The sequence below is a fragment of the Uloborus diversus genome, chromosome 10 (genome assembly GCF_026930045.1).
Source record: "Uloborus diversus isolate 005 chromosome 10, Udiv.v.3.1, whole genome shotgun sequence".
Classification (NCBI taxonomy): domain Eukaryota; kingdom Metazoa; phylum Arthropoda; class Arachnida; order Araneae; family Uloboridae; genus Uloborus; species Uloborus diversus.
The window spans coordinates 101439545-101466101 of NC_072740.1; the positions used below are offsets into that span (position 1 = coordinate 101439545).

The window sequence follows — 26557 nt, forward strand, 5'->3', positions numbered from 1 at the left end:
CACTTTCGTTTTCAAAAGAAAGCTTTCAAAGTGATTGTTTTTTCGCGAAAATGGAGGATATACTTTACGAAATTCTAGGTTGTTATACTCGTTCACAGACGAAATTTTCAATTTTTCTCAAAAGTTTTACTTGCATATTTTTAAAACATTTTCTTAGAATTTCTCGTCCAAAATTATCAGTTTAATGCGCCAACTGATTTTATCAATATCGCTTTGAAATATGTTGCTTTTAGTTAAATCAAAAGTATGATGCCGTTTATATTATTATTATTTTTAACTATAAACGTGAGAACTATGTTATGCTACGCATTTTGTAAGCATTTTTGAGTGCACTGTGAGTGAAAAAATGAAAAACTAACAAATTAATTGTTTTTAAAAATATCATGAAGTACTTAGCTGAATTAAAAAATCACGTTTTGAATCAAGCCAAAAGTCAGCAACACCTCTCAGTAATAAAATAAATACGCAAATTGCTTTATGTCATAAAGTAAAAAAATGTAAACAACACTAATAACAAAACACAAAAACCCCGAAATACATGTTTGCAGTTTTTTTTTCTTTTTTTTTTAATTTTGCGCTCCACAATGATGTTTACATTTTTAATTCTCAAAGCTGCACACCAGAGCCAGAGTGGCGTAATGCCAGCAATAGCGATTTTCTGTTTATTAATGCAGTGTATGTAAAAGCCTATTCCGCATCGAGCAATGCAAACGTAATTTTTTATTTAAAAAAATCCTTTTCTTAATTTTTTACCAGGGTTAAAAGGGCTCGTGTCACATCCTTTGCATGGGCCAGAAAAAAAAGTTTTTCCTCTCTACTGTAAAATTAACATAATGTGACTTACGTCGTTCTGACTCTGAGATATACAGAAATATGTTGAGAAAAATATTGTTTTTGAATCATAGATCAAAAAGATCATAACGAAGCGTGAAAATGTCAATTTCTTTTGCAAGGGGATGCCTTATTTGCTTAAATAAGGCATCAAATATTTAATCAAATATTAGGTTCAGCATCAAGTGATACTAAAGTGCTAAATTGGTATGAGTAAAAAGTTCCAGTCTCATATTTTATTTTCTACTTTAAAGCATTTTGAAATTTAAATTTTTTTTATAATCACCCCGGAATCAAAGTATCCTATGGTGAATCACATAATTTTAGTCTAGATTCAGTTGCTAATCACGTGCCAAAAATGACGAAAAGTTTCTCTAATAAATTAATACATGATAGTAATATAATAACACTTCCAGTGATACAAAAATATTCTATACCGGTAAAAACTTCGTATCAAGCAAAACACAAGTGTTTATTTTTTATTTATATGCTGTTTTTGATTTGCTTTTCTGCTATGGGGTTAGAAATGGATACACATATATATTTTTTTTCTAATTTTTTATAACAAAAATGTCGTCTCAAAAATGCTACCTTACTTTTCAAAAACATATAATGCAGTATTTGAAGCAATAACATGGACATGAACTGCTGGTTCAATAGAAAATGTGAGACATAGTGTTTTACATTCACTGTAAAAACGATTCAGAAACGTTCCTGGAAAATAATAGGCAGCTGATGTGCCCACTTTCTGCCAGTAACATATCTCGCAAAAACCAGGAAAGTTTTCCGCTAAAACTCAGTAACCTTCCTAAAATATCCAGAAATCTTCCCGTTTAAAGCCTTCGTGTCACTGGAAGTTAAAAGTCATCTCTGGTAGGGATAATATTACAGCTTGGCACCTTCCTGATTTATCAAGACAGTGCCAAAAGCAGTACTGCAAGCATGGCCAAAGCTAAGCTAGAATTGCAAGTAAGTATCAAGCATCTCACTTGCTTGCAAGTCTGGCAAAGCTACGAAGTCCATACTTGTTCGCTCCCTTTGGGAGTTTAAACAGCATGGACGAGCCGTAAACGAAGTGAAGCCCATACACCTTATAAATACTCTCAATTAATCTTTAAACTGGGAGCGAAAATATTTTTTACAACTGAGAGAAGTCTGCATTTGTGCAACTTGTAGCAATTCAGGAAACTTTTTGTGAATGATACTTGATATTTCCAGGAAGGGGATAAAAACCATTGAAATCCCGAAAGGTGACACGGAAATAGTCAGTAATGTTTCTGAATTTTTTTACAGTGTTTATAACTTCATTACGAAGTTGTTTAAAAAGTACATTTTATTTATTTTTCAGATTGACCCAACATTTGATCATTGATGAACCGCAACAGCATTTGAAAACATTTTTAAGCATGCAAAAAAGGAACAAATTCTCGTATCTAAAAGTAGTTCAACATTAGCTTCCTTTTCTAATTAATATGGTTCACACTTGTGTTTCAGACAATATTTACTGGTTTAAGTGAATCAAGTGGACTTGAATCTTGCATGAAACAATTTTGTAACTACCAAAGTGTAATGCAAAATCAATTAAATTCAGTTTAAAATCATTTATAGAGTTCTAGATTTTTTGAAATGCTGTAACAATTTTCACCTATGGTGTGAGTAACGAATGAAATTTACTTTTGAAGATTCTGAAGAAATGATGCTCTTTTTAATAGCCTCCCATTTTTCCTAAATTAAAGAACTGATAACTACATATTTTTGATATATTTCAACTTGTGCACATATTTTGTTAACAGTGTGACTTTTTTTTTAATGAAGAACTTTTGCTAGTATACTTAGTGCGGTACTAGAGTTAGGGAAGCAAATTGTGTACTTTTCTGTTGAGGACCATTCATTAATTACGTAAGGATGATTTTGGGAATTTTTGACCCCCCCCCCCTCTTCCCATGTAAGGGTAGGTAAGATTTTTCAAACCCCTCTCCCCTATTCATACGTAAGATTCCATTTCGTTTTTCAAAATAATAAAACCACGAATCTTACATCACTGAAATCGTTATTAAATTTACTATTACTAAATTAAACCTTTTTGTGTAAAGAAATATTTACAAAAAGTTGGAATCTAGACTGAATGCTTTTTTTTTAAATTTTCCGTATGATGCGATACTAATTAAAAATAAAACATGCCATACAAAGTGCGATTTTTTTATTATACATATTTTACACTTTTCGTTCTTTGTAAAATAAATAAAAAACAGCTCTTCCTAATACGTTTTTTCGTTCCAGAAGCAAATGAAGTATAATCCCTGCCAAACCACTTGCACTGTAAAAAAATTCAGAAACATTACTATTTCCATGTCACCTTTCGGGATTTCAATGGTTTTTATCCCCTTCTTTGAAATATCAAGTATCATTCACAAAAAGTTTCCTGAATTGCTACAAGTTGCACAAATGCAGACTTCTCTCAGTTGTAAAAAATATTTTCGCTCCCAGTTTAAAGATTAATTGAAAGTATTTATAAGGTGTATCGGCTTCAGTTTGTTTACGGCTCGTCCATGCTGTTTAAACTCCCAAAGGGAGTGAATAAGTATGGACTTCGTAGCTTTTCCAGACTTGCAAGCAAGTGAGATGCTTGATACTTACTTGCAATTCTGGCTTAGCTTTGGCCATGCTTGCAGTACTGCTTTTGGCACTGTCTTGATAAATCAGGAAGGTGCCAAGCTGTAATATTATCCCTACCAGAGACTTTGAACTTCCAGTGACACGAAGGCTTTAAACGGGAAGATTTCTGGATTTTTCAGGAAGATTACTGAGTTTTAGCGGAAAACTTTCCTGATTTTTGCGAGATATATTACTGGCAGAAAGTGGGCATATTATTTTCCAGGAACGTTTCTGAATCGTTTTTACAGTGTGACCGCGCGATTTCTGATATAAAATATTGATTTAGAAAATATTACGTAAGAACGGGTTTGTCCCCCCCCCCAAAGTAAGGGTATAAGGAGATTTTTCCGGCCCCCCCTCCCCCTCGGGACCCTTACGTAATTAATGAATATCCCCTTGGAGGTTATACTTTACTTGCCTTGGCGAGTGGCGCTTTCTACTTTGGTGAAAATTGAAAAAATAAGTTGATGTCTCGCCATATTTGCTTCACTTTTTCTGACTTCTCGTTTCGATGGAACTTTTTGGTGTTTATTAATGACTCAATATATTTATTCGATGACTTATTTAACATTTTAATGGAGCCTTTGATATTGTATACTTATTAAATGGATTATATTAATTGGATTCTTAACGTTATTTGATGACTGGTTTTCTATTTGGCATATTATTACACATTTTAATTGGTTAATTTAAATATTTTGCACACATTATTTTTCATTTGAGTGGAAGTTTTAGTCTTACTTAATGACTTGTTTGCTTAAAAGTTCATTAAAAGACAAAATAACGTATGGTATTATCAAATACGCAGTTTCCATGTTAGTTTGACCAAACATGGCGGCAATATATAAAATGAGATGTAAGCGTCAAAATTAAAATTCGCCAAATGACGTACCTATACAGCGGAAAAGCATCACAAATTGAATATAACCCACTCCTACATTGTTTCCTCGCATTACGCAAGGCCACAATCAATCTTTTTCCATCACCTTTCAGTACGCTTAATGAACTATAATTTGTTCCCCGCGCTAAATCTCTCACAATATAATTTTCAGCTATTCTATATAACCAAAGCTCTTCATTTTATCACAATCCGAACAGATCCTTAATAATTATTCAAGGCTCATCGAGAAACCAAAGGGTTGAAGAATAATTCACTGTTTATTCACCTCTCACGCCTTAATGGTTCTGAAACGGATTTTCGCTTTTCTCCATTCTTTCATTCACAATCTCACGGCTTACCACAGAATCAAAGCCCTCCTTAAGCATATGTGTTGGTACGTTTCTGGAAACATGTGTTTAATAGAACGTCTGCTTCACTTATTCAATTTTGCATTTTTACCTGAATGGAAATGGATTATATAGGCTGGTTGGAAAACATTTACCAGGACAAGTAAATTTTTCGTTCCCAGTACATAAATTTCGTTTTGCTATTTGTCGTGTATTATTTTTTTATGTTATCGACAAATGAAAAGTAAGTATGGCTAAACTACTGATTTTGAAAAAAAGTAGCAAAAAACCCCGTTAGAGTAAGGGACAGTTAGTACAATCTTGCCTCATCTAAGCAGACACTTTTTTTTTAAAGTTTATGTTAACGAAAAGTAAAATATAATACTTCCTGCCTATCCAGTTGCAAGGGCGCCCACATAGGGCGGCAAGGGGGGCTCAAGTCCCCCCCCCCTAGAAATAAGAACTTCCTTGCTTTTAGTGCATTTTTTCTTTGCAAAAGGTATAAAAATTTCTTTTCCAGCCACTAATGAATAAGATATTAAAAATGTCAAACTTTAATATTTCTAATCTGTACTGAAATTGGTTTCCATGGGGAAAATTTTTGAGCCCTCCCTTAAAATTTTGCATATGGGCGCCCTTGTCCAGCTGCTATGTAAAATATATCATAACCAAAAATACGAATTGCTACAAAAAATAAAATTGCTGTTTTCGGCATATTGCCTTGAACGTAACATGACCAAGCTTGTTATAACAGGCAAAAAGTATTAATAATTACCTAAATTAATGTTATAAAAGTACTAATAATTTCCTAAATTATACAAATTATAATACGGTCAACGCAATAATCCTTATACGTATATTATTTCTGTAGCCTGTTTTTTTGTTTCTACGCGCGATCTTGATCAATTCTTGATCGATTTCTTTGATTTACACCTTATTTTACAGCTTATCGTGGGGACTGCTGACGAAAAATAGAACCACGGTCTAAAATTTTTTTTTTTTTCTGTCAAAAAAAAAACCTGTTTTGAAGAACCAGAATGAGGTTTTCAGTTAAATTTATAACTTTAACTTGCACTGTGACCGAGAGAGCTGAATAGCTCGATCGGCAGAGCGTTTGACTGGTAACCAGGAGAATGAGTATTCGGGCCCACGTCTAGACAATTTGCATCAAAAAATTAGAGCAATACCTGCGCAATACATGAACAATTCACAGCAATGAATAAAAAATATAAGGGAATAGATGAGATGGAAACGCTCATTGCTGTTATGAAAACTTGATGAAACCTGTTTTTTTTTTTCCTTTAAAAAAAAAGTTTAAAAGCACTGCACTTAGTTGTTCGGTTGAATTGATAAGTTTTTTCGATAGAGCGTTCGGCTATAAACTATCTAAACTTTGGGCAAGCTTGGACTGTCCGACATAATAGCAAATTTACATTAATATTACGCATTACATGTACTCGTAACATACAACATATAACACATGTAAGGTAATAAAATAAATACGACGGGAAAGCTACTTGGCGGTTCGACTCCTTTATGGAGGCTACAGTTATCATTCAGATAAGTTGACTGTTAATCGAAGGGTGTTCTTCCTTTTTTTCAGCTTTTAAAGCTTCGACTAAGTCTAGACCATTACGCATAATGTAAGCATAAAAAAAGTATTAGATTTACCTCAAGGGAATAATTTTTGTGCAGAAAAAATTTCATTGTATGCTGAAATGTAGATTTTTCTAATAGCAGTGTTCGACCTTTTGTACAAATGAAAAAATACTACGCCAAACTACGAGTTTCACCCAGTAAACCTTTTAATTCTTTATAAGAATACGATATAAAACGGACTCAGTTCAATTGGTTTTGGTTTTGAATTTTAAGTGTTCGATTAAAAGAAAAACATATGCGGGCATTTAAGCCGTAACGGTTAAAGCAGCCTGCTATGGGAAATTGTTCAAGATTCAAAAATAAAAACGCTTATTTTCAATCTAATTAATTAATTCTCTAGAATATTTGTTTCAATCGCGACGTGAGATCTTAGTCATTCTTTAATCAAATTCCATGTTTTACAAATAATTTTAAATCATATCATGCTGGCTAATGACAAAACATAGGCTCATGATCTTATTATAATTTTTTCGTCAAAAAGTTTTTTGCTGTTTTTTATTACGCATTCCTTCAATGGTTCAATTGGGGGGGGGGGGGGGTTCAATGGGAATGGCCGCATTCCCTCAACGCATTCCTTCTTTTATTACGCATTCGAAAAGGAAGGCGCAATTGCTAGGTTTGTTGAAGTGTCGTGCTGTTAATCAGAATGGCGCCAGTTCGAATCCGTGCCAATAAATATCTCTTTAATGTTTCTTTTTTTCCGTCAGATGCTCACATGAGCAGGACTGCATTTGCCACAACCTATTTTTCACATGCTCAATTACTGCTTTTTCACGAGTCACTCAGCCACACTTTTAATGATATTTATGTTTGCATTGAAAGTACATACAACCAAAAGGTGAGCGATGATCAAATTATCACAACGTTGTATTTAAGGAGGTTTTGTTACTGATGTCTTCGAATTACATGCCTTCTCTTGTGTGCTTACTTTTTTCCGTTTGCTTTTTTCGGTTCTTCTTCATAATGTTCTTTCTTTGAAATTTTTAAAGAGTTAAATGTCTTATGAATTATTCGAAGCACAGTGCGAAGTTCCGCACGGGTCAACTAGTTAGTACTAATTTAAGCATTAAAAAAGCTTAATGCATTTTATTCAACTTAGAAACATTCATTTAGTTACCCTTTCATCGGCATAATTTTCAAAAATAATCTTGTCCATTAAGTCTTATCCAAAAAACCTGAAAAAATTTAAATACCAAGTCAAAAAATTAATAATTCAGAAATTATCCAAGCTATACAAAAAACTTGGAAGCTCTTCACATATAAAGAAGGGAATGAATGTAGCAAAATGTATCAAATAAATTATATTTAAAAAGACATCACTGCAATGTGATCATCCAATTATTTAATAACAATAGTTTAATTTAATTTATTTCGAAAATTCTCAGTTAAATCTTCTCCATTTATCTTCAAACGAAAACGAGTATTTTCTTAAATATATTGTACAGTCTCAGAAGAAAAATCCCAAAAAAAGTTTAAAATGATGGTCAAAAAAGTAATGTAAACTTTAAAAAATAATAAGAATTACTGAAGTAAAATATATCAATTTTTTTTATACTTAATAGGATATAACTGTAACGGAATCCATTAGCTGATTTAATAACACGAGTTTAATTTCATTTGGCAGGATGATTCTCAAAAAAAAAAAAAAAAAAATACTTCACTGTTTGTTCTTAATATTGGGACAATTTCCTAACAATACAAACTAGTAGAAAGGATCTTAACTAGTTGAGAAAGATGTATCAAATAAAATATAGTCAAAAAGATATCACTGTAATATGCTAATTCTCTGGTTTAATATAGTTTTATTTCATCTGTTAGGATAATTCTCAAAAAAAAAAAGTGTTCGTCGCCATTTGTTCTTGCAATTGGGAAACTTTCCCGATTATTCAAATGAAAAATAGGAATTTATAGAGAAAAATCTATCAAATAAGTTATATTTAAAAATACATCATTGCAATGTGCCTACTTGCTGATTTAATATCATTAGTTTAATTTTATCTGTTAGAATAATTCTCAAAAAATGTTCGTCGCTATTTCTTCTTGATATAGGGAAACTTTGATGATAATTCAAACTAAAAATAAAAATGTATAGAGAAAAATCTATCAAATAAATTATGTTTGAAGAGACATTACTCCAATGTAACCATTTTCTGATTTAATAATACTAGATAAATTTCATCTGTTAGGACAATTAGAAAAATAAAAAAAAAATCGTCGCCATTTCTTCTTGATATTGGGAAACTTTCCTTTTCAAATCTCACGTTTGAAAGCATCATTTGGAAACGATGCTTTCGCATTTGGTAACGAAAGTGGCATTTAATGACCCGAATTCAATTTCATAATTAGAGACACAACACTAGTTCTCCAAAGTGAGTTCATAAATTTTACTCAAATAGCCAAGTCATTCACTTAGGTTCAATGAATTCATACGGATCGGTTTGCTCTAACTGGGACACATAATTCAGAGAACTTGAGCATTACTTTCTTAAATGGAATATTCAAAGCATTGCTTTCGTAAGAACATGCCAGAGTTTAGTAGGCATTAAAGGTGAGGAAACCTTTGTAGAGAGACAAAAGATTTCAGTGTTGTTAAGCTGTAGCCAGACATCGCAAGATAATATGGTTGGTAGACAATCTCTGTATAAGAGACTTGTTTTGCGTCTGGCAAATTTTCAGACATGCCTGAAGATTACATGTTCAAGAAATGGATAAATTGAACTATTAATTTCCATGAAAAGGTAGTCAGTTGTCTTAAAGAGCGTTTGTAATGTAAAGGGGAAATAATGGTTTTGTAAGACTATTTGACTTGTTAAGTTACATGTCTTACTTATTAATTTATTTTTTTAAAAATATTAACCATTTTTATTATTAATGTTTTGCATGCTGGATTATTCTTCAGCTAGTGTCTCCCAAAAATCAAAACGTTGGTCTTTCATGTCATTAATTAGTTTAAGTTCATGTACTACCTGTTTATGTAGCTATCTTTTTATGACTTAAGGGGACAACAGTCAATTTAGGTAGCAATCAGGTAAGTTGAAAATTGTTTTTATGACTGCTTGATGCAACGAATATTTCATACAATGCTCCAAACATTTTGTTCAATGATTTTTATGATGTAATTTTGCCTTTTATTTAAATAAGCCACTTTATCCATTTTATTAATACAAAGGTTTGAAAAAATGGAAGAAGTGAAACTTTTTTTTTCTATCTTTTTTTAATTGTTATTTTTTAAAGAAGAGCGTGTGATAACAGGCAAATTTCCTCTTGAAAATATCCCTAATTCAAACATGAAGCAAAATCTATTAAGAAATAAAATTTAAAATCTAATTTTAAAAATAATGGTGAGTAGGCCATTAAGATGGGAAGAAAAGCACTATTTTATCCTCTCTCAAAGAAAGTTAGCTAATTATACTGAATTTTAACATTTTAGCTGATTTGAATAGAACTTTTAAAATTAAAAGTATGGTATTATGTTTATTTTAAACAGTTTTAATTCAGCAAAAATATGTGATTTTTTTAAATTTATTATTTTTTGAATTTTGCAATATACAACTCTTAAGAGAACTTTATTTAAATTTTAGCCAAACAAGATGTAATATGTTCAAAAGTATTCCATTCACTCAAAATATTTATTCTTTTTATTTGAAGAATTTTATCATAAAATAGTATGAAAAAGCAATTACAAATTTCAAATTTTAACTTATTTGCTTCGAAAAATGAATCTGTTGTTGATTGCTAGCAATAGGTGGCAATTAATTTAGACACTGATGCCAGGAAACTGCCAATAGTCCTCAAAATTAGAGCTTCATTGCTCCAATCCGACGTTACGAATGCAAAACCTACACTGTAAAAAAATTCAGAAACATTACTGACTATTTCCATGTCACCTTTCGGGATTTCAATGGTTTTTATCCCCTTCTTGGAAATATCAAGTATCATTCACAAAAAGTTTCCTGAATTGCTACAAGTTGCACAAATGCAGACTTTTCTCAGTTGTAAAAAATATTTTCGCTCCCAGTTTAAAGATTAATTGAAAGTATTTATAAGGTGTATCGGCTTCAGTTCGTTTACGGCTCGTCCATGCTGTTTAAACTCCCAAAGGGAGCGAATAAGTACGGACTTCGTAGCTTTGCCAGACTTACAAGCAAGTGAGATGCTTGATACTTACTTGCAATTCTGGCTTAGCTTTGTCCATGCTTGCAGTACTGCTTTTGGCACTGTCTTGATAAATCAGGAAGGTGCCAAGCTGTAATATTATCCCTGCCAGAGACTTTGAACTTCCAGTGACACGAAGGCTTTAAACGGGAAGATTTCTGGATTTTTCAGGAAGATTACTGAGTTTTAGCGGAAAACTTTCCTGATTTTTGCGAGATATATTACTGGCAGAAAGTGGGCACATCAGCTGCCTATTATTTTCCAGGAACGTTTCTGAATCGTTTTTACAGTGTAGAGCCCGGAAGTCCAGTCGACATCATATATCTATCTCTCTTTGTCTCGTTTGGTCTTGTTTGGAACACAAAATGGGTGAAATGCCCTGCTTCTCAGTCTTTACACTATTAACGAAAAAAAAAATTATTATTATACGATAAGTAGGCAAGGAAACAAAGACTGCTGATGCGGCAAGTGTTTGTAGAAAATGGTGAGCCACAGAAGCTAGATTCATTTAAGCGACGTATTTGATTCAAACACCCGGCAGTTTTTAAATGTTAAACTTGCATTTTGCTCTTTTTTTTTTGAGGATTTGAATCATAAAAGCAGGTTATTCAATTACCTGGTGTTAACTCGGGATTTTTTCTTAAAGCTTTTAGATGGAGGCTAAGGTTTATCAAATTTGAATTGATTAAAGAATGCTTGACTGATCAAATCGAAAATACATTTATTCATATTCATACGTTGAAGGGAGCCAAATCCATCACTTTGAACTGAAGTTACAAGTTATTAAATCTTACCTCGCACAGCTCAAATTTACTGCTCTTTAAAATATTCGAAAATAAATATATATATTTGAATCTACTTTTAAGGATAGTCTGCAATGAAAATTACTTTGTTTCTCTTTTATTTTTACTGTCCGAAATATGACTGCTTCTCATAAAAGCATATACTGTGAAATACCTATCTTTTGGTAGATATCCTCATGATTTTTCAGCTATTCTTACTTATAAATCAAAATAATTTGTTTGTTGGCAGTCCATTATTTTAAAGCGATAACATTCATTGCAATAAAATTAAAACCTTTTCTGAAAATATCAGTTACAAAACATCACATTAAACAATACATACAAGTAGGGGAATGTGGGGCAAAATGAAATAGCGGGCAAAGTGAAATGGTGAAATATTTATTCTGCTTTTAGCGCCACTTATCTGGTGATATTTTTACTGTGTAGTAGTACACGTAGTCTATTTCAGTCAGGAAAAAAATACCCCCGAAGATTAAATCACTTGATAATACAGGCAATTTTCAGAAATTGATACTCGTATTGTAATATTTTGTTTCAAGTCAAAAACTATTTTTGTTATTTTTAAACGATAAAGTTCGTGGTACTAACATTTTAAATATTAATTGAGACCTTCTAATATTCGGTGCAATATTTATTTTGTTAATATTAAATATTCTTATTTGCAATTTAAATATTTTGTACATTTAGTCAAATACATGCGGGCAAAGTGAAATAGTTTATTTTGCTTACTCTCAATCATTTACTAAACCAGTTACGTATTCATTTATTAACTAGTTCATTTCCATCAATAATTTATTTATTTATTTATTCATTCACTTATTTTCTTAATTCATTCTCTCTTTTACTCACTCATTTATTTTTTTTCATACATTGATTAAGTTATTTACTTAATTATGTTTATTGTTTCAGTATCTTTTAATTTATTCATTGAACCTTTTATTTACTGGTTCATTTGATCAAAAATATCTTATAAAAATCGAATAGAATATATTTCATTTGAAAAATATTTTATTTTTCACTTTGCTTCATGAAAAAAAAGTTGTTATTTTCAAAATTTTTTGAATGCTCAAATTTGCTACCAAAATAAAAAATACTATTTCAATGCAAGTTTTATTATAAAATACGATGTTCTTTCTTTATATACTGTAGCTTTTATAACAAATTATCAATTTGTTCATTTTGAAAAAGATTAGTCATCTGAACTTTTTCACTTTGCTCCACTTTCCCCTACATAACCAGAGAAAAAAAATGTGATGAAACATTTCATAAAAAACTATGTTTGGTTTTTTAAGCAAATAGATTGAAACATGATTTTGTCACTCATTACGTTACAATACATGATTCATTTTCTATTACTCATTATTTTCATTCTGTTCATTTATTTATTTATTTTGCCTTTATTTTTATTTTTTAATTTATTTTTTGTTTGTTTGTTTTTGGTAAATTTAGGTTAAACTAAATTTTTAAGAGCATAAAGCATATATTTCAACAAAAAAAGAAAAGAAAGAAAGAAAATGCAAGAATAGAAAACTACTTTTCTCATGTGCTGGCACACTGAAACATATTTTCAAAGTTTTCAATTCAAAATACTTTTCTTGAATTTCTAGTAGAATAAAACTGAAATATATATTGAAAAATTAAATGTGCTCAGCATATCAAAAGGCTGAATGGGAGGAAAACGCTTTAAAACTCTCTAGGTCAATACTTCTAGAAAAGAAAAATATTGCTCCTTTGTGACCAATGGCAAACTCGAATGGTTATGGGGTGAAAGAAAATAATCTCACTCCAGGCGATAAAATGCAAATAAAAGAAAGAATAACATTAGAATGCCTGTTAATGGTTATAATTAGTTGAAGTTTATTTATATTCCCATCGCAGTCAAGTTGTTCCACAGATACTCAACATTGAATTCCACATTAAGTAATAAACTACAAAAATCAATCTTGTTCAGCCAAATTATATAAGTTAAGTAATTCAGTTGTTAAATCGTTCAATTGATTTTTTCACATTCTGTTTTTTTTTTTTTTTTTTCCTTCAATCAATAAACTCATAAATGTGCATTCAGTTAGCGTGAATGAGTGAGTGATTTGTGAAGTTTTAGTTGGAATGCGCTAACACGTTCTCGGTGTTACATTTGATCAGTTAGTGTCATAGCAGTATTTAATTGGAGGGATTAACAAATGTACTCCTGGATTGATGGTGAGATAATACGTAACGCAGTTTGCTCTTCTCCTTCGTAGTCAACTGTTAGTAAGTATTAGAAACAAAAAAAGTATTTCATTCAATATGTTTAAAATGTAAAGTTGACAATGAGTCCTTTTTTCTACTTTTGAAATTAGTTACGTTGCAAATTATTTTTAACTGTTACAATAGTGTAAGATTTAAGGCCACTTTAAAGGGGAAATAAAGCATCCGACATTTTGGTTCTATAGCTGCATGCGTGAACACATTATTATGTAAACAGAAACCACGTTGCAGAAAACTGGTTGCTAAGCTATAGATGCATTGTTTAAAAACGTTTTGATTATATTATTACCTTAATATGGGGAAGATATTTTAATTCATATTTAAAACAAAGTAAGGTATAAAACAGGGGTATGTTACAGGAAACATCTTCTGATAGACTTATTTAATTTGAGAAAAAATGTTCCTTCTAGATTCACCTAAAGGGACGTTTTACTCAACTTACAGGGTGTCCAGAAAAATACTCTCTGACTTCCAAATTAAATATCTCGAAAACTAATTCCGATATTGAAATAAAATTAACGGTATGTTTATTGTGAAACCCATAAAAAACATGTGCAGAAACTCGGAAATTAGTTAGAAAACTTGCCTACAGGGGGGACGCTGCCCACTGTAATTGCAATATAAGTCCCCATAAATAGTGCTGCGAAAGGGGTTGAACAAGAATTTCTAACCTAAATGTACGTACTTCTGAGAGGTAAAACTAGTGCTGAAGCACCTAACCCCTTCGCAGTACTATTTATAAGGATTTCTATTGCAATTCCAGTGTGAAGCGCTGTATCATCAGTTATTTTATGACATTGCAACCAGCGACTATAATAACGTATTTCCAAATACTGGAAACAAGGCCGGATCCAACGCTGTCTTGAGACCAAAATGTCGGGTAAGTCGGCCTGTCCAATAAAGGGGTTCTAGCCCGACTGATTGTGACCCTTCATATAAGCTAATACAGAATTGAAAGATTTCAGGCCATAATTCCTGAATAGTTGCGGCAGCTTTAAGATATCGATCATTGTAAAATTTTCTGATGGTCATCAATCTGAGCGATAGGAATTTTCCTGATTTATCCGAATAGAGACAAAAATAGGAAACGAGTTGGCATGGAAACCCTCAGGGAACATTTCCCCGCTTAGGAAAAGCCTTACTAGAGAAACAGCACAAAACACGGGAAACAACACAATTCCAAGCCACAAGTCTTGGTGGTGTTGATCACTTGGCAAAAATTCGATCATTGTAGCACTCGTTTAGTGGTTATCAATCTAACCACTGGGAGTTTTCCTGATTTTTCCCAAATCAATATAAAAATGCAAAATATGATCGCATAGAAATTCTCCGGTAAGGCTTTCCTGTTTAGGAAAATACTAAATTCAAGCAGAACCACCAATTAACGACCATGAAAATAGTAACTCTTGTCGCACTCTCAGCCTCAATTTCCTCGGCAAAATTGAAAAGCAAAAGTGTAAAAAGAAACTAACACATTCAACACGATTATCGTGCACCTCAGATTAAACTTAGCTGTCGTTTTCGACTCCGTCGTGTAACAATTTGAAATCTGATTGGTGAATCGGATAGTATATCGTCCATGTGACTAGTTGAAAACGACATCTAAAGAAGTTCAACCGTTGGAGAATTACCCTGGTTACTTCGTATTTTTCAGGACTAAAGCTCTTAATGATTTTATGTGATTGAAATTTATTAATCATAGATCAATTTCATTTAACAGTATTTAAAATTGGTGTATTTGATGTTATAGTGATATACTCGTATTATAGAAAACAATTTTCCATTTCGAATGTGATTTCGTTAAAACTTTAAGTTGCAGAAAAATCAATTTTTGCCTCTTTCATAATTAACTAATATATTCTTTATTAAATATGCATCGATAATAACTTCGTTGTAAAAGCAATAATGGGCATAGAGTGAGCAAATAAAAAGTCTCCACGTTGTGGAATTTTAATTCCTTCATTGAAGATATAAAAGCAGATAACCAAGTTCTGATAATCTCTTTCTGAACTATCGGTATTCTTTTTTAAGAAAAATCAATTGATCGTTAAAACAAAATGATTATTTATTCCAATATTAATTGTTAAAATCTCTTGAAAAGTCTCTTCTTTCCCGTCATAGTTTACAAACGCGCCATTCATTAAGCGGAGATGAATGACGATTAAGGAGGACTGGATGTGATTGGAATATAACTCCTCTAGTTAAATTTCGGCAGTTTGCAGAATCAATTTCATTTGATTGAGGAGGCTGTTTTGGTGTAATGCAGAAATCAGGTTTCCTATATTTAGAAGATTTATCTTGGTAGTAGTTAAGCACATAAATTATTTAATTGGGCGTGATCACATAAAAAACCACACGTCACGGGGGATAAACAACCACTTTTGAAATTATTTGTTCTTGTATTTATTAAAAGTTAGTATATGAGAAATATTTCAGTTATACTACTCACTATTACCAAATACTTCAATACTTAACATTATTACACCTAAGTAGTTGCCGAAACAGCAAAATTTGACTATATTAAAGTTGATAAAAAAGGAAAATCATTTTACCCATCTTCATCAGATTCATGTGGTAGATAATATTTTTAACGAAGAAGTTTTTATTTAGTTCAGTTCGCTAAAATAAGATTAGCTTCTGACATCGGAGGATAGAAACACTTATTCGTTGGCTTCAATGGATTTCAGCCTACATCACAATAGTTTTTTCCAAACATTTCTGTTCAAAGCCTTGTCGTTAAGTTAAAATTTTTGAATGTGTCGAAAAATTCTCAAACCGCTTTTTACTGTCTGCTTGTGTATTTATCACCTAGTTTCAATCTTAAAATATCCTTCTTCAATATAAGATATTTTAAACTCATTCTCTTCGTTTTAAACTCTTTCCCTTTAATGTTTCAACATGACTCCGACATGACAAAGTCTGTTCTTCGATGAATCGTATTATGTTTCTAATTTTGGTGAATAGGTGTCATTTATTGCTTATGCCAATACCCCGCTGATTTGCAATTTGTGACGATCCATGTTTTTTCTAAATATTTTTCTTTCAAAAATTTTCGCTCTTGAGACACTGTCAAAGCCTCACATCCATATGTTTCCACTGCTCTTGTGGTATTTGTTGGATTTAAGTTAATGCTCTATTTTGACAAATGCAACTTAACTCGTCTGTTTACTTTGTCAATGATTCAATAAATCCCGTAAGTTCTAATCAGTTTTAACTTTTTTCTTCTACAGAATGTACTGAACAAATGAACTGAGAGCATTCCATGTTTAAAAAAAGAAAAGAAAAATCGCATGTGTATATGGTATTTTTCAACTAAATTCTGAAATTTAAAGCTTATTATGAGCTATTTACGACGAAAGATGATAAAAAACTACTTTTTACGACTCTTCAATTTGTTGGTGATCCCCTATATGCAAGCGTCTTTTTGTCACCTGACCTGCGCGTGGAAAAATGTCACCTGAACTATGTTTTTATGTTTTTTTATGACCAACGTTACAGAACAATGGATCTTCTATTTCTCGAGAATTTATATATGTATATATATATATATATATATATAGTATTGCCGTATTTTAATAAGTAAATAGTCAGATCTTCCTTAGGTGTGTAAAGATTCACACGAAATTGTGAAGAAACAATCATATGTGAAGCGTAGGCACTTTTGAATTTTAATCTTAAATTATATTCTTCATTTAGCACTGCTTCACTCGCGATATTATTGCCTCATTGAATGAAGTAATGCAAAGCTTTTAAATTTAATCAATACCGATTAAAGAGTTCTTTCTCGGGGGCAATTTTGTTTGATCGCTCTTTATTAAAGGGCGGGAGGAGTCATTTGTTTCTTTGTCAGACTTTCACATTTGATGAATTCATCAATTAGCAGTGGCGTTGGCTATTTTATTACCTTATCATTTAGTGATCGCTCGTGTAATTATTGCTTCATTAAACCACAGAATATGGAGTTCAAAATAGCGTTGATCTTTAAGCCATCTGCACACTAAAGAACTCTTTAAGTGGCATTGTTGATTGATCTTCGATTAAATATAAACAATTTTATTTGCTATTGTACTGAGCAGTTGCCCATTAATGAACTTAATGCTGTGATACTCTTAATTTATTTCTCAATAAGAAGTTAACTGTTTTTTTTTTCGGTCAATCGACTTTGAGCTTTACAAAATGGAGACAACATGCAACTTTGATTTTAGTTTTAAGTACTACCTTGCTCAACACAGACTTTTTTTTCATTTGAATTTTTCAACGAATTAGACATGTTCTTTGTCAAGATGACTCATCGCACGACACCGTTATGAATTCTCTGTTGGATGTATGTTGGTTAGAATATTACCACACCTCCCAATGTGGCATAGTGCTTAGACATTGGCCCCTCACGCTCAAGGTCATGGGTTCAAACCTGTCTTCTGTCGGTGGACTTTCAAGATGTAGAAAATCGGCATGTTAAAAAGATCTTTTTAGTATCGTTCTGGCTGGGATTCCAAGTCCTAAATAAAATTACCGGTGTAGTTTTATTTAGGAATCTGAGAACCCAGAACCTCTATCTAGTGGGAAATTAGTTGTCAAAGTGTTCAAGTGGTAACGACGGTCCGCCGATAGTATGAATAAAAACTCATCTCAGCTACAGCACTGTAAAAAAGATTCAGAAATGCAACTGCCTACGATCATCTGTAGTTCCCCACAATAAATCACGTTTTTTTTACCATTTTCAATCTAAGTGGCCACTTTTCATCATAGCACTCACATCATAATTAGAACCGTTATTTCAGTAACTATTACACCAAAAAAATAACTGCTTTCATAATGAACTATAACATATTCACCGATTGAAGTAAGTTTACCTATACTGTCCCAGCTGATTCCATTAAATCACTAGTTAAAGCATCTGTGTTTTCTATGTCCTTTTTTGGCATTCTTTACTTCTTAATTGCTTTTGATTTCAAATTTTTCGTGAAATATTAAACTTCCTCCGTAAAATATGAACTAGTCCTCCATTCTTTAACTCTTAATTTCTTTAAGTTCGGGTACAGGGTTAGTCTTTCAAATTTGGGTTGTCTGATAGTTTCCTTCCAAGTTCCTGGGCACTTTGCATATGATACTAGCATGTAATACAAACTGGAACCATGTCTTACAGCCTCTACGTCATTTTTAACTTCAGTGAAAAATTAAGCATGTTTCATTCTTTTCTGTTAAAAAACAATTTTTTCTTGCTTTTTTGGGAGCCTTTATTTATGCAAAATGTTTTTGAAATTGATAAATATCTCTAGAGTTCATTTTTTTCTTTCTTTCTTTCCTTCTTTTTTTCTTCAGTTTAAACAATTAAGAAATCTGAATATGTTGGATACTCTTTTATAGAAAAACCATGTTTATAAACATTGTAATTACAATTTTTCATATAATTCGTGTAAGAATAAATAATTCACTGGCATTTTTTGAAATGATTCTGAAAACGTTTATAAATGAATGCAATTATTTGTAGAACTTGTACGAAAATTTCCAAAACTATAAAAACGCTGTAAAAAAATTGTTTATCTTATTATGTTGTGGCTTTAACTATGACCACAACTAGCAAAATAAACAGATTCTTGATCCAGTTTTGGCCAGACTATTTTATGTAGCTAAGTTACAAAATAAAGAAAAGGAAGGAACTCACATTAAAACTTGATATTAGCTTGATAAGTAAAACTTTACAATAGATAAAAATATGCAAAACTATTGCTGCTGTAAGTAGACTAAGAAGAAACACTCTCAGAACAATGAGCAGTAACAAATACACTATTCCTCAGACAAGTGCATATTGCATCCAGACAAAGGAAAAAGTTCTGAACCTCTCATAGTGAAAGTTTTGAGAAATGCTACTCAGATGATAAAATAAGCTACAGGTTTAGTTAAAGTGGTCAATATTCTTAGTATTTCTGTTTTAAATGTGAAACTGGCCACAACTGGTGCACCTACCCTACTAGTTATATATTTAAAGGCAGTTTAAAAAAGAGAAAATGTGGGGAAAATTTTCACGGAATGACTTTAGTGTTATATCTAAAACTTTGTATTTAATGATTTATTTATGTAGTTTATATTCCGAAAATTTTCATTTCAGCATACGATAATTTATTCGTTTCTTTTTGAAAGTGGGTTAGTTTGATTGTCCTTTTTAAGACGACAGAGTAGTTGTTTATAACACTCTCGGGCTATCAAATCATTGTCAATTAGGACTGACGGTGGCTATTTTATGGCGCAATTAGTATATCATCGCTCATGCAATTAATGTTTTCATTAAAGCAACCCTATCTTTCTTTGTTCAATGTCCGAGGCAAAGCAATCCAAAGCACCACCCATCCCACGATTGCCATTCGGGCTATTAAAAATGCCTCCCTATACTCCCCCGCACTCCATTAGGAGAGCGGGTCTCGGGCCTGTGGGGGCATTCAGCCCGTGTCATCTGCAATGTAGGCCCCGCGGCCTGTTTCCATGTGGGGGTGGGCTCAGTTGTCCCCTCTCTCTGATCGATAAAGGGGACGCCGACCAAGGAAGCGGGGAATGGGGCGTGGGCCTCTCTTCTCCATTGCACCGGCGATATCAAGGCAATTTTTTACACTTTTTTCGGGTGATCTTATAATGTCTCCTTCTATTGCCAAAAACTTGAAATGTTCACGTTTCAGTAATATTAATGTTATCCTCATGTTACCTCCAATTCAGGCTTTCAACAAAAGCTTACAAAAAATAAAGAGTATTCCCCCTAAAACAAATAAGGCCTTTTTTTTTTTTTTAAAGTTACTTGACTTTTAGCAAGAGCTACACATGTGTTAGTGCTTTTCGGTAGCATTAACACGCCTTTTTTCTTACGGATTGAGTCAGCAAAAGGTTTCTAATAAAGTAAAATCATTTTTTTTCTTGCATTTTTGTAATTTAGGCATTTTTTATTAGAAAGCAAGAAACGCGATATCAGGACAATTTTTATCTTTTTTTTTGGGGGGGGGGGGCGGGCGGTGCTATGGCTTTTGGGAGGAGGAGTGTAAAGCCATCATCACGGAATACCGTGTTAACTCTTTTTTTTTTTTGAGAAATCACGATTGCTTATTGCTTTCATTTGACTGTTTTGATGTGCTATCATTTTCTTTTCCCACCAGCACCCTCTGCAGCATCACCGTCGACCGGTTCCTCACGATGCTGCTCCTATAGCGAAAACCGACTCGAGGTTGCGTCAATATCCTACACTTACACGCATGCATACATGCACGTACACACACACACACACACACACACACACAAACACATACATACACCTTCACACACATACATAAACGCATACACACACACAAACACATACACACACTCAAACACATACACACACACACAAACACATACACACACAAACACATACACACATACAAACACATACACACACACAAACACATACACACACACACGCATACATGCAGACACCTGCACATACACACACCTACACACAATTACCCACACACTCATGCCTGCACACAGACACAAACACATATGCATACACACATACACATTACCCCCCACACACAACTACCCACACACTCATACCTTCACACAGACACAAACACACATGCCTACACACAAATACACATACCCCCCACACACATAAACACACACGCCTACATACACACACACACTCGTGATTGCGAAAAACATAATTTGAATTCAAAGGGTCAAAAATTCAATTTTTTTTTTTTTTTTTTTTGGTTAGCTTTTTTGTTTGTAAACACTTGCATGCAAATTCGGATTCTTCTTAGAAGTTTGAAAAAGAAAAAAAATGAAATGTTTCACGCTTCAATGAAATTAATAACAGTGTCATGTTACGTCCAATTCAGGTTTTAAGGTGGGTATATAATACCAGAACAAAAATATTTATCCAGAACAATTAGCATAATAATATGTAACAGAACAGAAGTTGCAAGCAATGAAGAATGCTCCCTTCCAACATTTACAAAATTCCCTCTTTTAATAGAAATTTACTCCAGTTTTAACATGAGCTGTATGCTTTTTGTGCATCTCGGTTGTACTAGGGTGAGTGAAAATTTTTGCAGTATTTGTCACATTATGTGAATTTTTGCAACGTACTGCTTAGCGTGAGCTCATGTTCGTGAAGTACATTAGATAATCTATAAAAATCTATTAATTTATGCTTGCTTATCAGACAATGTCATTGAGTTGTTATAAGCAGTATGTGAGGTAGTCCTGTTAAATATGAGCAGCCAAATTAGATTAATAGATATATTTTGCTTTATGGGTTTGAGTTCGGCCATAATACAGCCTACGCAACAGGGTTATTTTACACAAGAAACAACAAGACTAAAGTCGGAAGCATTTTGAAGGTTTCTTTTTCCCACGCAATGAGGTTGATTGCAGAAGTTTTGACTCACTCTATAAGTATTAACGTGTTTTTAACGGCTTGATTCAACAAAAGGTATCCAAAAAACAATTGATGTTACTTTGAACTTCTTTTAGATTTCATTTGGAAGATTGAGCGGGTCGCATGCGACATATAGACCGTATATTACGTATTGTTGATTTAGAAATTCTTAAGCTTCTAAACTAGTGATTGTAATACCGGTATACCGGTATACCGAATACCGGTATTTAGAGCAATTTTGAAATACCGGTATTTGCTGAGGTAAAATACCAGTATTTTCGGTATTAGCTGAAAATAATAAATACTTTTAATTAAAGAATTTTCAGTTTAACTAATTAACTACCTATAGGATAGATCGACCAGTGAATGAACAGTTAAGCACAATTTCATTTTTTAAAAATCCTAGTAATTTTAAATTCTATACTATACAGATCGTGATAGTTAAAACATTTTAATTGATCTATGTAAATATCTCTAAAAAATCGAGGGAACTTAAATGGTACCGCTTCCGACTTTTTTAGGTGTTTAAAGAAAAAATGGCACAACGACCCAGTGAATAAACACCTCGAACCAGTAAATGAACACAAATTGCTCCTGTGAATGAACATGATAAATTTTGATTCAAAAAGAAACTAAGTTTCTTTGAGATGTATCTATCTATCTATATAACTATCTATATCTATCTATATATATAAAAATCTCGTGTCACGATGTTTGTTCGGGATAAACTCCGAAACTACTCAACCGATTTTTCTCAAATTTCATATCTATGTGTCATTTGGTCCAACTTAAAAGATAGGACAGTTTATATAATTTTTTATTGCAAATTTCATATTAATTATGCAATAATAGTGTGAATTAATTGTTTAGTTCTAAAAATTCTTAATAGATGGCGGTGTAAGTTAATTAATCGATATAACTCTAACAGAAAATTGCAGTGACAATTGCATCGTCAGGCATTGCTGCTACTTTTTTTAGATGGTAGACGAACAGCACATTCAGCTTTAAAGTTGCCTATTAGATATTCATAACAAACAAAACGCAATGTGTAACACTAAAGAAAAAAAAAAAAAACGTGGTATGGCTGTAGTGTTGCAAGAGAGTGAAATTATAATTTGGAATAAGTGTACTATGGCTCATGAGTAAAAGCATTTATTCGAAGCACATCCTGGGATTGTGCAAGATTTGAACGGCAACGATAAACTTTTAGGCGAAATCATCTGAATACTGTCTGGGGACTTCCAGCAGACCTTACCAGTTATTCCGATGAAATCAACGCATGTTTAAAACAATCGTTTTTTTAGCGTAATGTCGAGATAATGCGATTGGTCATGAACATGCGAGTATAAACGCAAAATAATGTAATCGCATAAATATTTTCTAAGCAATTGCTGAGTATTGGAAACGGTGAAATTGAACTGTATCAAAATATACAGTACAACAAATAGCCAGACAATTTCTATACTGCCGTTGAGACGAAAAGTGAACTAATTGAGAGTCTATCCTTATATATTATTTCTGTAGCCTGATTTTGGTTTCTACGCCAGATTTTCCTCAATTCTAGATCGATTTCTTTGATTTACGCCTTATTTTAAAGCTTATGGTGCTGGCTACTGACGAAAAATAGACCCACGGTCTAAAAATAGCTTTTTTTCAGCCGAAAAACCTGTTTTAAAGAACCAGAATGAGGTTTTCGGTTAAACTTATAACTTTAATTTGCGCTATGACCGACAGAACTGAATAGCTTGATCGGCAGAGCGTTCTCTTCGTAAGTAACCAGGAGAATCCGTGTTCGGGTCCACGTCCGGACAATCTGCAACAAAAAATTAAGAGAAATATCGCGCATTACATGAACACTTAATTAAGTGAATAACGACTATGAAGGAATAAATGAGAAGGAAACGCTCCTTGCAGTTATGAAAACCTGATGCTAAATTGATGCTTAATTGTAAGGCTTCTTTTTTTTTTTTTTAAGATTTGGCTCCGGTAAGAAAATTAAAGCATAATGTAAACGAAAATATAAGTAACAGGTTTAAGATTTCAGACTACAATAGAATTGTTTTTTGTTCAGAAAAAAAATAATAAATCGTATATTGAAATATATATTCTTCTAATGAGTTTTGACTCTTTGTACAAATAAAAAAATTACTACCTGAATTTGAAGGGTAAAATATATATTTTTTCTTCTTTTTGCAAAAAAACAAATAGCTTATCACATTTTTACTACATTCGAAAAGCTACGCTTAAAAAAGAGCATAGTTCAATTTATTTTGTATTTTAACCGTTCTGTTAAATGATGAACACGTGCTGCCATCTAAGTCATAACGGTTCAAGCAGCCTGCGGTAACAAATTGTAAAAATTTTCAATAATAAAAAAATGTTTCTTCAATATCTTATCTTATATATTATTCCCTTCTCATTTTAAAACTTATCAGGCTGGCTAATGAAGAAAAATAGACTTATGGTCGAAAAATCAAGTTTTCGAAAACGCCCCCTTGCTGTTTCAAAACCTTGATGCTGCCTGTAGTTCTTATGCATTTTTTAAAAGCAAAGTTCTAATGCAGTTTTCCATTTTTTACGTCGCTTTCAGCACAAAAAAATAGCCTGTGTGTGTGTTCATATTTTAATAAAGCTTAAAAGCACTGGACTTAGTTGTTCGGTTAAATTGATAAGTTTTTTTCGGTAGAGCGTTCGGCTATAAACTATTCGAACTTCGGGCAAGTTTGGGCTGTCCGAAAGAATATCAAATTTATATTAGTATTACGCATTACATGTACTCATAACATACAAACGTAATAAAATAAATGCAGTGGGATTGCTACTTGGTGTTTCGACTCCTTAACGCAGGCTACAGTTATCATTCGGATAAGTTGACTGTTAATCGAAGAGTGTTCTTCCTTTTTTTAAGCTTTGACTACATCCAGACCACTCAGCATAATGTAAGCATAAAAAAGTATTAGATTTACTAAAAGAAAATCCTTTTTGTGCAGAAAAACATTTTCATTGTATGCTGAAATGTAGATGTTTCTAATAGCAGTGTTCGACCTTTTGTACAAATGAAAAAATACTACGCCAAATTAAAACTACGAGTTTCACCCAGTAAACCTTTAATTTTTTATTCGCGCAAATACGATAGAAAGCATTAAACTTATTATCAACCTCATTAATAAGAAATCATTTTCTACTCCTCTGCTTTCGGCTGAAAAAAAAATACATTTTGTCTACGTTCGAAAAATTACACTTAAAAAACGGACTCAGTTCAACTGGTTTTGGTTTTGAATTTTAAGTGTTCGATTAAAAGAGAAACATGTGCGGGCATTTAAGCCGTAACTGTTAAAGCAACCTTCTATGTGAAATAGTTCAATATTCAAAGATAAAAACACTTATTTTCAATCTAATTTATTACTTCTCTAGAATGTTCGTTTCAATTGCTATGTGAGATCTTCGTCATTCTTTAATCAAATTCCATGCTTTTCGAATAATTTTAAATCGTATCATGCTGATTAATGACAAAACATAGAAGCATGATCTTATTATTGTTATTATTATTATTAATTTTTTTGGCAAAAAGTTTTTTGCTGTTTTTTACTACGCATTCCTTTAATGAATAGCTTTCGAAAAGGAAGGCGAAATTGCTAGGTTTGTTGGGGTGTCGGGCTGTTACTCAGAATGGCGCCAATTCGAATCCGTGCCAATAAATATCTCTCAGTCAGTCAATGATCAATCAATCGTCATATGCTCACATAGGCAGGACTCTGTTTGCCGCAACCTGTTTTTTTACATGCACAATTATTGCTTTTTCACGAGTCACTACTCAGCCACACTTTTAATGATATTCATGTTTGAATTGAAAATATGTACGACCAAAAGGTGAGCGATGATCAAATTATCACAACGTTGTATTTAACGAGGTTTTGTTACTGATGTCTTTAAATTACATGCCTTCTCTTCTGCGCTTACTTTTTTTTCGGTTCTTCTTCATAATGTTCTTCCTTTGAAATTCTTAAAGAGCGAAATACCTTATGAAACGATTCGAAGCACAGTGCGGAGTTCCGCACGGGTCAACTAGTTCCCAGATAAATTTAATTTTTTTAAAATCATAATTGCCTCTGTAATCGCTCTGGTTTTGTAGCAGTTTTGTTTTCGGTAAACATTCCCGAACAGACAGGAATATTTGTGGATCGTCAATTGTCAACTGTCAAATACATATCCTGATGCATGTCGCAAATTGTATTTATTGGTTGCACAAAGTCATTGGGAGTTGACACTTTCTAATGCATGTTTGACATAAGGAGAAACAGACAATTTTGACGACATACTATCCAACACAATCATTATTTTTTAGGAGAAACTATATAACTGTAACGTTTGAAGACGTATTTCATAAAGTTTAACAAACACACAAATGTCCAAATCCAGATTTTACACCGGAGATGAATATGAAGCTTTGGTTTTGACTGAAGGTTTTTGAGTTTCAGTTTCAAATTTGCCACTTAGTTATTATGATATGCCGTCACTTGATAATTGGGACACCGACTTAGTTAACACTGATTTGCAACGTATAACAACAGAGCAA

General features: G+C 32.5%; 1 long non-coding RNA gene across 3 annotated transcripts in view; it reads left to right on the top strand.

The window, feature by feature from the left end:
- The window catches only part of LOC129231558 (uncharacterized), a 145374-nt gene that overhangs the window by 75770 nt on the left and 43047 nt on the right, over positions 1-26557 (top strand). For 2 of the 3 annotated variants that reach the window (XR_008581267.1, XR_008581269.1), the window contains exon 3: positions 2180-2321. The exons of the other annotated variant lie outside the window; for it this stretch is intronic. This is a non-coding gene — a long non-coding RNA (uncharacterized LOC129231558). Of the gene's footprint in view, positions 1-2179; positions 2322-26557 lie in introns of those variants that run through there. 3 annotated transcript variants of the gene reach the window in all.